Source organism: Prionailurus viverrinus, chromosome B2 (genome assembly GCF_022837055.1).
Source record: "Prionailurus viverrinus isolate Anna chromosome B2, UM_Priviv_1.0, whole genome shotgun sequence".
Classification (NCBI taxonomy): domain Eukaryota; kingdom Metazoa; phylum Chordata; class Mammalia; order Carnivora; family Felidae; genus Prionailurus; species Prionailurus viverrinus.
The window spans coordinates 1709036-1722415 of NC_062565.1; the positions used below are offsets into that span (position 1 = coordinate 1709036).

At 42.8% G+C, this 13380-nt stretch overlaps 1 protein-coding gene across 1 annotated transcript in view; it reads left to right on the plus strand.

Annotated features, from left to right (window-relative positions):
* Positions 1-4062: 4062 nt before the first annotated feature.
* The window catches only part of ZSCAN31 (zinc finger and SCAN domain containing 31), a 33905-nt gene continuing 24587 nt past the window's right edge, over positions 4063-13380 (plus strand). Inside the window, exon 1 of the mRNA XM_047858531.1 lies at positions 4063-4118. The gene's annotated coding sequence lies outside the window, so the exon portion shown is untranslated. The remainder of the gene's footprint in view (positions 4119-13380) is intronic.

Here is a 13380-nt window from a genome sequence, read left to right on the forward strand (position 1 = left end):
TTTTTTGTACTATATTTTTCAGGTTTAGGTTTCAACATTTTATAAATTTTTAAAAACTGTTTTATTTATTTTTGAGAGAGAGAGAGACGGAGTGCAAACAGGGGAGGGGCAGAGAGAAAGGGGAAGAATTCAAAGCAGGCTCTAGACTCCCAACTGTCAGCACAGAGCCGGATGCAGGGCTTGAACCCACAAGCCATGAGATCATGACCTGAGCTGAAGCCAGATGCTTAACCAAGTGAGCCACCCAGGCACCCCTAGGTTTCAACATTTTAACTGCATTTTAAAAGTAATTACATTTTTGTTCATTGTTAATACTCTAGAACAATTTATAGAGCATTGGAATTAGCTAGTCTCTGGAGTTTGAATTCTGATGTAAAACCATCTGGGCTGAGTGCTTTTCTGTGGGATAGTTCCTTGGTAACCTTCTCTGTTTCTTCTATTAAAAAATAATCTGTTTGGAGGGCACCTGGGCGGCTCAGTCAGCTGGGCATCTGACTTCAGCTCAGGTCATGATCTTGTGGTTCGTGGGTTTGAGCCCCACATCAGGCTCTGTGGCACAGAGCCTGGAGCCTGCTTTAGATCCTGTGTCTCCCTCTCTCTCTCTCTGCCCTCCCCCACTCATTCTCTGTGTCTCTCTCTCAAAAATGAATAAATGTTAAAAATAAATAAATAAAAAGCCCTTTTGGGCTTTCTATTTATAATGGGGGTCAATTTTGGTGATCTAATATTTGCCTAGAAAATTAACCATTTCATCTATATTTTAAAATTTATTGGGGCGCCTGGGTGGCGCAGTCGGTTAAGCGTCTGACTTCAGCCAGGTCACGATCTCGCCGTACGTGAGTTCGAGCCCCGCGTCAGGCTCTGGGCTGATGGCTCGGAGCCTGGGAGCCTGTTTCTGATTCTGTGTGTCTCCCTCTCTCTCTGCCCCTCCCCCGTTCATGCTCTGTCTCTCTGTCCCAAAAAAAAAAAAAAAAAAAAAAAAAATTTATTTGCCTCGAATCTGCAATATAATCAGTTATGACTTTTTAAATAGCTTTATTGAGGGAAACTGATGTACAGTAAACTGCAAAGGTATACAGTTGCACATATGTTTTAACATGTACACACCTGTGAAATGATCACCACAATCAATATAACGAACAGATCACCCAAAAAAGTTGCCTTGTGTGTTTTGGTAATTCCTCCCTTCCACACTTCCCTGCACCCTGCCGTCATCTCCAGACAATCTCTGCTAGAAATTCCTATAAATTATTATAAATTTGCATTTTTTAGAATTATGTATGGATGGAATACAGTATGTTCCTTCCTTTTTTAGGCTTCTTTCATTCAGCATAATTATTTTGATATTCATCCATGTTGCATATATCAATAATCCATTCTTTTTATTGTTGAGTATTTCATTGTATGGATACACCAGTTTGTTTATACAGTTACCCTTTGATGGACATTTGGGTTATTTCCATTTGGGGGCTCCTAAAATGAAGTTGGTATAAACATTTGTGTACAAGTCTTTGTATAGACATATGCTTTCATTTGTTTTCAGTAAATACCTAGGAGTGGGATGGTTGGATCTACGTGATGAGAATATTTTTAACTTTTAAAGAAACTCAAATTGTTTTCTAGTGTCTGTCCTCTTTCACACCCGTACCAGCAGCGCACGAGCTTTCCTTCACTACACATTCTTCTAATACTTGGTAAGGTCGGTCTTTCATTTCACACGTTCTAATAGGTGTGCAGTAGTACCTTATTGTAATTGTGATTTGCATTTCCTAATGACTAAAGATATTGAGCATCTTTTCATGGGAGCATTTGTCGTTCCTATAAAGCCTTTTCCTGAAGTATCTGTTCAAGTTTTTGCCCATTTTTCCCCTTCTCTAAGAAGTAGCATTTTGTCAGTCAGCTTTGATAGGTGTATTGTGCTGGGTCAGCCATTTGTTAAATGCAAAAGTGAGGTAGAAAAATATGACCTTCTAACCTCTAGGGAACTTACTAATTGGGAACACAGAACTTTATACCCCAAGAATACCTATGGAGCTACCGCCATCACATAGAAATGACCAACTACCCCTCACTCCATACATCCTTTCATGATACAGTTTTCTTCGCTGGTCTGTAGGTATGAAAGAAATCCATGATCTGGAGCCCTGACACTTTATTCATAGTTTCATTCTACTGGGGCACCTGGGTGGCTCAATCAGTTGAGCATCTGACTCTTGATTTCAGCTCAGGTCATGATCTCATGGTTTGTGGGATCGAGCCCCACGTTGGGCTCTGCACTGAGCACATAGCCTTCTTGGGAATCTCTCTCTCCTCTCTCTCTGCCCCTCCCCTGCTTATGCACTCTCTGTCTCTGTCTCTCTCTCTCAAAATAAACTTTAAAAAACAGTTTCATTCCACTGCTTTTACCCTACAAGGGCAATGCTGTCAGCCATAACAGAAGAGGTAGAGTGGTGACACATCATTAGACTTCATGCTAAAAATGAAGTAACTTAGGGGCGCCTAGGTGGCTCAGTCGAAGTGCCTTACTATTGGTTTCAGCTCAAGTCATGATCTTATGGTTCATGAGTTTGAGCCCTGCACGGGGCTCTGTGCTGACAGCAAGGAGCCTGCTTGGTATTCTCTCTCTCCCTCTCTCTCTCTCTGCCCCTCCCCCACTCACTCTCTCAAATAAACTTAAAACAATTTTTTTTCTAATGAGGTAACTTAGATTTAATATGGACTACTAGAATCTGAAAGGTCAGGAAAAAGGGGCTGCTTGGACTGCTTCAGTGGAGTTGCCACGAGATGTGGGTGGGAAAAGACTATATGAAGAAGGTCTTTTATGAGTGTTTTCAAATGTCTTCTCAACCAGAGTGATTTTGTCCCCTGGGAGTCATTTGACCATATCAAGAGACTTGTTTCACAGTTGGCAGGAAGGTGGGGGGTCAGTGTTGGGGGAGGTGAGTTAGTGGTTGGGATGGGAGAGGAAGGAGATACTGGAATCTAGTGGGTGGAGGTCAGGGATACTTCTGATGGTACAATGCACAGGACAGCCCCTCACAACAAAATTATTCAGCCCCAAATGTAAATAGTGCTGAAGTTGAGAGATTTGTTGAAAAGAAGAAAACTGGCAAGAAATGGAAGTAGGAAACACATGTTTTCTTGGTTTAAATTCTGGAACGTTTCTGAGCTTGCTTGCTTTTTTTTTTTTTTTTTTTTTTTTTTTTTTTAATGTTTATTTTATTTTTGCGAGAGAGAGCAGGGGAGAGGGGCAGAGAGACAGGAACACAGAGGATTCAAAGCTGACTCTGCGAAGATAGCAGAGAGCCCAATGTGGGGCTGGAACTCACTAACCTGAGATCATGACCTAAGCCAAAGTCAGATGCTTAACTGATTGAGCCACCCAGACACCCCAAGACTAGCTTTTTAAATGTACTACCTGATTCCTTACGCTGTATTCTCTCAACCAGGAAACGAAACGCTGAAATCGTCATCCTTTGACTCATGTCCCCACCAGTATTGAATTTAATACCCTACAAAGTTTTTCTGTGGGAAGTTTGTTTTCTCAGCAGGGTATATTAACAGAAAGAAGGGGGGAGAAAGGAGAAAGAACCAGGAGGAGGAAGAAGAATCAACAGGGCTGCCCACTCATATTTCCTACGAGCAAGGCACTTCTTGTGGATCTTGCATGTTCATTGGCTGGTCCCTGATCAAAGGCAGGACAGATAAGTAACAGGCCGGTAGGGGTAAGGCGCTATTTTTATCTAGCAAGTACTCACAAAGCACTTACTTGCTAAAGGACCATATAGAATAAGCCTGGTCAAGTGGGCAAACAACCCTATAAGGAAAGCTTCTGAACCTTACAGACGGAGTTGAGCCCCCAGTGTCCGCGGGAGGAAGGGGTGCAGAGCGCCAGCTTCGGCAGGGAATGGGAGGGCGAGCCTGGAGAACCGCATCCCGTGGCCCGCTAGGCCCAGCCAGCCGCTCCCTACAACGTCCTCAGGACAACCATCGAGTTAGGGACCTTCGTGCCATCCTAGAGCGGCCCGGAAGCGCATCCGGCAGACGCAAAGCGCGGCGGCTTCCGCGGTGGCCGGATGTGCGCCGCGGGAGCTCTTCTCGGTTGCCGTCTTCTGCAGGTAGGGCTGGGAGCCCCGGGAGGGCGCGGAGTTGGGGGTCGGGCCCGGGGAGGCCTCCATCGTCCTTCCCTCCTGGCCCCTCCCCGACGGCCCCGCGCTGAAGTCGGCCCGGGGCGGGACCGCGCGTGGTGGCTGGGGAGCCGCGGCAGGGCCTTTGGGAGGCTTCGGCCACGAGTGGAGGGTCCGGGCCCCGCTCCGTGGCCTGCGGGACTCAGGAGTCACGTCAGGGAGGGCTGTCCTACGTGCATCCCGACTGCTCTTCATACAGCTCCTACTGCTTCGTGTCCTCTATAACCCGCTCTTCGTTTTTGTCTGTTGCTTATTGCCTCACAGCCAACTCACTCCCACCCCGACATGGGTTTGAGCCCCCGACGGCAGATTCGTGTCTGTTTTTAACTCGTGAGTAAGAAATGTAAATTGCCCAGAACCGTGCCTGGCGGGAGTTAACAACTGTACGTGTCGACTGTTACTATTTTGTTCAGGCAGCATCTGGGGCGCCTAAAACAGGCCTGGGACATAGTAGGAACTCAGTGTTTCTCGAATGAATGAATGAATGAATGAATGAATGAATGAGGTTCTTGCCAGAACCTTATGACAAAGAAAGGAAACAGATTTTCTGTGATTAGTTAAGCTGTGTCAGTAAATGCTTCTGAGTAGGCCACTGAGCTGGACGCTGGAGGTAGAGATTCTTAGCAGAGAGAGGCTTTTAGGGCAACAGGGAAAAAAGGAGAGCTAATTGTATGTATGTATGTATAACATAGATAGCAAAGAACCACATGGCTAGCAGTGACAGAAAGTGCTAATGCAATCATTTTTGCCTCTCACCAGTAGGCACTCTAGGTTGTTTTATTATACTAATTTTTACCCAGCATTCAATTTCAGCATCACAAACATCAGTGGCCAAATGACTTGAGGTTACATTGGATTTTTCAGGGAATACAGAGCTAAAAAACACAACACTCTGTTCCCTGGAAATAATGCAGGTAGAAATTAAAATGTGAAATGAAAAGGAAAATGGAGTGTTTGTGATCTCATTGAGAATGCTTTAGCTCACATGCTTCACTCTTAGGTTGTTTTTGTTTGCTGGGAATTTTTGCTGGTTGATTGTTTCGGGTTTTGTAGGAGTCGTTGGGACTTACTTGGATATCAGATCTGGGATATTTGCTATTGGACTTGGAATGAGACAAATGGGATTAACAATTTTCTGTTTTCTGACATTTTAGCTACTCCATTTTCATGTTCTTCACATTTTTAGTGTTACTAGCAAAAGATGGAATTCAACATACTTAGAGTCCTTAATCACTTAACATATCTTTTGGGGAAGGTACAAAACATTAATTATATAGGATTATTGCTAGGACGTAACTTTTTCTATTAACAGAAATCCAATCACTCTGAGGCATCCACTGAATAACTTGAGGGTTTAAAAGATATATGTACCAACTAAATTGTACATATTCAAATAAGGAAGTATAATTTAGCCGAATAATCAGTCATTAATATCATTTAAAATTTACATCTCCAAAAATGTATATATTTGGGGGCCTGGATAGCAACGTGTTTTACTTTCTAACTCTGTATGGGTAAAACCTCCCCGAGAAGATGGCTTTTGGGGCAGAAGACATCATCCTTGTTGGTGTCCCTTGTAGTCAGGTCATGATCTTGAGGTCCATGAGTTCAAACCCCGCGTCGGGCTCTGTGCTGACAGCTCAGAGCCTGGAGCCTGCTTCTGTTTCTGTGTTTCCCTCTCTCTCTCTGCCCCTCCCCCATTCACGCTCCGTCTCTCTCTGCCTTTCAAAAATGAATACATGTTAAAAAAATTTTTTTAATTCTATTTCCCTCAAAATGCATGCCTATGTAGGTATAGGAGGCCAGCACTCACAATGACACCTTTTAACTCTTGCCCTCCTTTTGAAGGGCAGCCATCTTGCTCACTTAGTAACTATCTGCCGTTTTCACCCCCCCTTTTCCCCTTTATTCCCTCCTCCATCTAGTTTTCCTAAATGATAGTCCTCCCTGCAATCTACAGCTACTTTCTTTCTTTCAGTTAATTGGCCAAAGTAGTGAAAGGCATATGAATTTTGGAGTTAGAGACCTATGTTTAAGTAAAAAAGCTTTAGTTTCTTCCTTTTTTCTTGCATATATCACTGAACTATTCTGAACTTCAGTTTCCTCATTTGTAAACAGATTATATAATACCTAAATTGGCCACTTGTAGGAATTAAAGCATCAATATAAGCATCATAAATGCAAGCCCAGCACAGTACCTGGCATACAGAGGATAGTCACTAAATACTAGTACTTGTCTCTTCACCTACTTTCCTCCCCATTAGATGTCTAGTAGCACCCAACCTTTACCAATGACCATTTCTTTACATGCTTATCTAAAGGCCATTTAAGTCAAATCCATCTTTGGCTCACTACTGTCTAAAATAACCCAAACTTTCCAGATTCCCTTATAAGTAGGTAGGATTACGCCCTCCCCCCTCTTTCTAAAGTTTATTTATTCATTATTGAGAGAGAGAGAGCACACACATGAGCTGGGGAGGGGCAGAGAGAGAGGGAGACAGAGAATCCCAAGCAGGCTCTGAGCTGTCAGTGCAGAATCCAACATGGGGCTCAAACTCCCCAAACCACAAGATCATGCCCTGAGCCGAATTCGGCCACTTAACCGACTGAGCCACTCAGGTGCCCCAGATTACAGCCCCTTTAAGTGCTCTTTTAGGAACTAGAAATTCCTCCCACATAATAGAGCGTATCCAGTGTTAGATAGAGATGTTTCTTTTTTTTTTTTTTTTTTAATTTTTTTTTTCAACGTTTATTTATTTTTGGGACAGAGAGAGACACAGCATGAACAGGGGAGGGGCAGAGAGAGAGGGAGACACAGAATCGGAAACAGGCTCCAGGCTCTGAGCCATCAGCCCAGAGCCCGACGCGGGGCTCGAACCCACGGACCACGAGATCGTGACCTGGCTGAAGTCGGACACTTAACCGACTGCGCCACCCAGGCGCCCCAGGATAGAGATGTTTCTTAAAAACACTGCATATCCCAGTGCAATCTCTGTCAAAACACTAACAGCATTTTCCACAGAGCTAGAATAAATAGTTCTAAAATTTGTATGGAATCACAAAGGATGCTGAAGAGCCATAACAAACTTGAAAAAAAAAAAAAGCTGGAGGCGTCACAATTCTGGACTTCAAGTTATATAAACAAAGCTATAGTAATCAAAACAGTATGGTACTGGCACAAAAATAGACACATAGACCAATAGAACAGAATAGAAAATCTAGAAATGAAGCCACAACTATATGGTCAATTAATCTTTAACAAAGCAGGAAAGACTATCCAATGGGAAAAAGTCTATTCAACAAATAGTGCTGGGAACACTGAACAGCAACATGCAAAAGAATGAAACCAGATCACTTTCTTACATCATACACAAAAATAAATTCAAAATGGATTAAAGACCTGGGGCTCCTGGATGGCTCGGTTGAGTGTCCAACTTCGTCTCAGGTCATGATCTCATGGTTCGTGAGTTTGAGCCACATGTCAGGCTCTGTGCTGACAGTTCAGAGCCTGCTTTGGGTTTGGTGTCTCCCTCTTTCTTCTGCTCCCTCACTTGTACTCTGTCTCTCTCTCTCTCTCTCTCTCAAAAATAAATTTAAAAAAATTTTTTTTAATTAAAAAAATGGATTAAAGACCTAAAATGTGAGACAGGAAATCATCAGAATCCTAGAAGAGAACACAGGCAGTAACCTCTTTAACATAAGCTGTAGCAACTTCTTTCTAGATATGTTTCGTGAGGCAAGGGAAACAAAAGCAAAAATAAACCATGGACACTTAAAAGAAAAAGCTTCTGCACGGCAAAGCAAACAGTCAATGAAACTAAAAGGGAACCTATGGAATGGGATAATATATTTGCAAATGACATATCTGATAAAGGGTTAGTATCCAAAATACATAGAGAACTTTTAAAACCCAACACCCAAAAAAATAAATAAGCCAGTTTAAAAAATGAGCAGAAGACATGAGTAGGGGAAAAAAAAAAAAAAAAAAAAAAAAAAAAAGGTGCCTGGGTGGCTCAGTTGGTTAAGCGTCTAACTCTTGATCTCAGCTCAGGTCTTGATTTCAGAGTCATGAGTTCAAGACCTGCTTTGGGCTTCACACTGGGCATGGAGCCTACTTTAAAGAAAAAGTGGGGTGGGGAGACATGAATAGACATTTATCCAAAGAAGACATACAGATGGCCAACAGATACATGAAAAGATGTTCATCGTCCCTTACCGTCAGGGAAATGAAAATCAAAACTACAGTGAGCTATCACCTCACATCTGTCAGAATGGCTAACGTCAACAACACAAGAAACAACAGATGTTGGCAAAAAGTTGAAAATAGAACTACTTGTACCATGCAGCAATTTGCTGGAAGGTATTTATCCAAAGAATATAAAAATGCTAATTCAAAGGGATACATGCACCCTGATGTTTATAGCAGCATTATATACAGTAGCCAAATTTTGGAAATAGCCCAAGTGTCCATCGGACTGAAGAATGGATAAAGATGTAGTATGTATATGTGTGTGTGTGTGTGTGTGTGTGTGTGTGTGTGTGTGTATACATATATGTTACTCAACCATAAAAAAGAATGAAGTCTTGCCATTTGCAATGATGGATGGAACTAGAGAGGATTATCCTAAGTGAAATAAGTCAGAGAAAGACAAATGTATGATTTCACTCATGTGGAATTTAAGAAACAAAACAAACGAGCAAAGAGGGAAAAGAGAGGCAAACCAAGAAATAGACTCAACTGTAGAAAACAAACTGATGGTCACCAGAGGGGAGCTGGGTGGGGGGGATGGGCTAAATGGGTGATGGGGATTAAGGAGGGCACTTTGTTGTGATGAGCACTGGGTGTTGTATGGAAATGTTGAATCATAATATTGTACACCTAAAACTAATATTACACTGTGTTAACAAAATGGAATTTAAATAAAAACTTTCAAAAAAAAAAAGGACATTGGCAGATCCCTATAGGTTAATCACAGAACAGACTCTTAGGGTTTTGGAGCAAAGCCATGCCATTCTTTTCAAATAGTTATTCTCTTTCTGAGAAACAGCTGTTGGCTTGCTACTGGACCTTACTAGAGAATAAATGTTTGGCCACAGACCACTAAGTTGTCATGTAACCTGATCTGTTCATCATGAATTGGATGTTATCCGATATACCAAGCCTTAAAATTGGGCACGCACAGCAGCTTCATTATTAAATGGAAGTTGTATACATATGGTCAGGCCTGAGCAGTCTTGCGGACAAGTGTAAGTTGCATGAGGAAGTGACCCAAGTACTCAAGACCTTTACTCTTGTTGCATTACTTCTCTATTTGCCTGAACCTATAGCCTCATGAGGAGTTCTCTATGACCAGTTGAAGGAGTAAGAAAACAACTTGGGCCTGGTTTACGGATGAATCTGCATGACATCTACAAAAGTAGACCATTGCAGCACTATAGGCCTGCTCTGGGATGGACAGTCTAGAACAGTGATAAAAGGAAGTCCCCCAGGAGACCTAACTTCAAGCAGTGCCCCTGGTTGTTTATTTTGTTTAGGAGAGAGATGGCCAGAAGTAGGAGTCTAACAATTTTGGGTTGTGGTTCTTGGTTTGGCTGAAATGTTCAAGGAACCATTAGAAGGAGGTCTGGGGAAAACTGAATAGACCTCTCCAAATGAGCAAGAACATGAAGTTACACATGTACCGTTAAGTGTTTCACCAAAGGGTGACCTCAGCGGAGGATTTTAATAATTGGGTGGGTAGGGTGACCTGTGTCATAGTTGTCAGCCTCTTTCCGTAGATACTCCTGTCATTGCTTAATGGGATCCTGAACAAAGTGGCCATGGATGCAGGGATTGAGTTTACGCATGGGCTCACTTCCACTCACCAAGGCCAACCTTGTTAGAGCCGCTGCTGAGTAATCTATGTGTCAACAACAGAAACCAACACTAAACTCTCAGGATGCATCATTTCTCGGTGTGATCAGCCAGCTACTTAAGTACACTCAACTGCTTCCACCATGAAAGGGAAGTGTTTTGTTCACACTGGAATAGACACTTACTCTGGATATGGATTTGCCTTCCTGGCCTGCAGTGCTTCTGCCGAAGCTGCCTTCTGTGCACTTACAGAATGTCTTATCCACCATCATGGTATTCCACACAGTGTCACTTTTCTTTTTTTTTCTTTTTTCTTTTTTTTTTTAATGTTTGTTTATTTTTGAGACAGGACAGAGTGTGAGTGGGGGAGGAGCAGAGAGAGAGGGAGACACAGAATCTGAAGCAGAATCCAGGCTCTGAGCTATCAGCACAGAGCCCGATTCAGGGCTTGAACTCATGAACTGTGAGATTGTGACCTGAGCTGAAGCCAGATGCTTACCGACTGAGCCACCCAGTTGCCCCACACAGCGTCACTTCTGACCTGGGAACCCATTTCATAGCAAGTGAAGTGGGCATTGGGACTGTGTTCATGGATCTCCCTGGTCTTACCATAGTCCTCATCATCCTGAAGCACGTGGCTTGATTAAACAGTAAAATGGCATTTTAAAGCCTCAATTATGGCTCAGCTAAGTGGGCATGCTTGCAGAATTGGTATTGTTTTCCAGGATGCGATATATGCTCTAAATCAACATCTAATATATGATTCTATTTCTCCCATAGGGAGGGTCAAAAAGTCCAGAAATCAAGGGGTGGAAATAGAAGATACTTCACTCATTCTACCCCTACCAGAAATGCACTAGCAAAATTTTTATTTCTGATACTGACCTTAGTTTCTGCTGGTCTAGGGAGGAATGCTCGCCTAGACGACACCACCTGGCACCACAAGGATTCCATTGACTGGCAGTTGAGACTGATAGATAGCTGGCCGCTTTGGGCTCCACAATGCCCCTGAATCAACAAAGTGTCACTAGACTGGCTCGGGTGACTGATCACCCCAGGGGGAAAGTGGGTTGGTACTAGACAATGAAGAATAAGGAGGAATCCAGGAGTTTCTGGGCATATTTTAGTGCTATACGACCTGTGGTTAACGTCGGTGGATGACTATGACAACCCAGCACGGGCCTCAGTCTCTTTGGGAATGAAGGCTTGGGTCACTCCATGAGGCAGAGAACCACAAGCAGCTGAGGTGATTGCTGGGTCAATGGGAACATGGAATGGATAGTGAAAGAACGTTGTTACAAATAACAGTTAAGACCATGTGACTAGTTGCAAAAAAAAGCACAGTGGTAGTTATGACTTTCTTGTTTTGCTGTGAAAGTTTGTGTGTATCAACCAGATTTTTTGTTGTCTCTCCTTATTTAACATAACATCTGTTGCTGGTAACATGTCGATATAAAGTTAACTTTATACCTCAATATTTGGGTTATGGGGTTTCAAAAGGAGTGAATCAGGTAGGAGATGGATGAACATCAGCAAAGACAAAAAAAAAAAAAAAGTAGGGGAGGGGTAAGGAGAGGGAGAGGGACTTTGTATTGTTTCTTGAGGACAGAGTGTGGTGATGGTTCTATGAGGATTCCAGTATCGTTTAGACGGAAGTGCAGTTTTGTAACTGTCTTTATTAGGCGACTAAGTATGGTTAAGGAAATGGGTATTGGTACCACGTTGACAGGGGTGGATTTTGATGGCTTATGTTGTGTCAGCTTGGCCAAGCTAAACTACACTCCCCAGAATCCTCTTTCGAGTATGTTGCAATTAGGATGGGCTGCAAAGATGGTCCCTTGAGAGTTACCGGGCAGGCAGGAGGCCGCAGCCACTAGGTGGCACACAGGTGCTGTTGCTAAGCCGCTGGCTCACCCGGTTGGTCTCAGGTACCTGGATCTTCCTTCTGGTTGACTCCTGACCCAGCCCTGTGTGTTCAACTCCACACAGGCTCACTTTCCACAGGATACCTTTGTCACAAATGTCAAACGAACAGACACAGGTATTTGCTGGCTTGTGATCTTCCCTTCCTGACTACCTGCTTGTGGGCTTTGGAGTCTCATGAAGGCTGTTTAGCCAGTCCCCCAAAGGCATAAGCCTGTTGATAGATACACAGATGGTAGTTAGGTAGCTAGACAGATAGCCTCTGTTCTCTGGTTGAACCCTGACTGGTACAGGGAAAATAAGACTCTCTGAACCCAGAGTCTTTGGCCCGCGTTCCTTATAAGGTGTTCTTTTTCTTTTCTGGTCATTAAAATTTCTTTCTTTGAACATTCAAACCTGGGTTCTTTTTCGGTTTGTTTCACTCCTACAGCAGGCAAAGTTTTACCAGTGATTTTCAAAAATGAGTGTAAGCAAATCACCTGGGATCCTGTTAAATGTAGATTCAGTATCTGTAGGTCTGGATCTGAATTTTTAGTAAGTTCCCAGGTGACACTTCTATTATCTTTATTCATTTTCTACTGCCATCTTAACAGATTACCACAAACTCAGTGGTTTAAAGCAACCTAAATTTATTATCTCAGAAGTCCCAGTTAACCCAGCTGGTTTCTCTACTCCAGGTTTCACAAGGGCCAGAATCAAGGTGTCAGCCAGTTGGGTTCTTCCTGGTAGGCACCTGGAAAGAATCTGATTCCAAGTTCATTGGTGGACTTCAATTCAGAACTGGGTTCCCCAAATCCTGATAGAAGAAAGCAAAGAAGATCTGAATGAATGGAGACACACTGTGTTCATGGATTAAAAGACACAACACAGTAGGGATCTGTTCTCCTTACACTGATAATCAGGTTTGATACAGATCCTATCAAATCTTAGCAAGGAGTTTTCGTAGATACAGATAAGCTTCTTCTAAAATTTATATGGAAAGCCAAGGGATCTGGGAAAAACTAAAATATGAAAAAGAATAAAGTAGGAGGAGTCAATGAGCCTGATGTAAGCTTACCATCCACAGTGGTGCAAACAGAGTTCAGTGTTGTGGACCACAGGTCCACACGGAAATGCCCAACTGATTCTTTGCAAAGGTGCAGAAGCAATTCAGGGGAGAAAGGATAGCCTTTTCAGAAAATGGTGCTGGCACAAATGGATGTCCATAGGTCAAACAGAACAAAAACAGCCTAAATCTCACACCCTATACAAAAATCAGCTCAAAATGAATCATGGATGAAATTATAAGACCAAAACCTATAAACCTTTTAGAAGAAAGCATAGGAAATAATCAGGACCTAGATTTAGGCAAAGATTCTTAGAATTGGTATCAAAAGCATGGTGATTAAAGGAACAATTAATAACTTTTTCTTCACC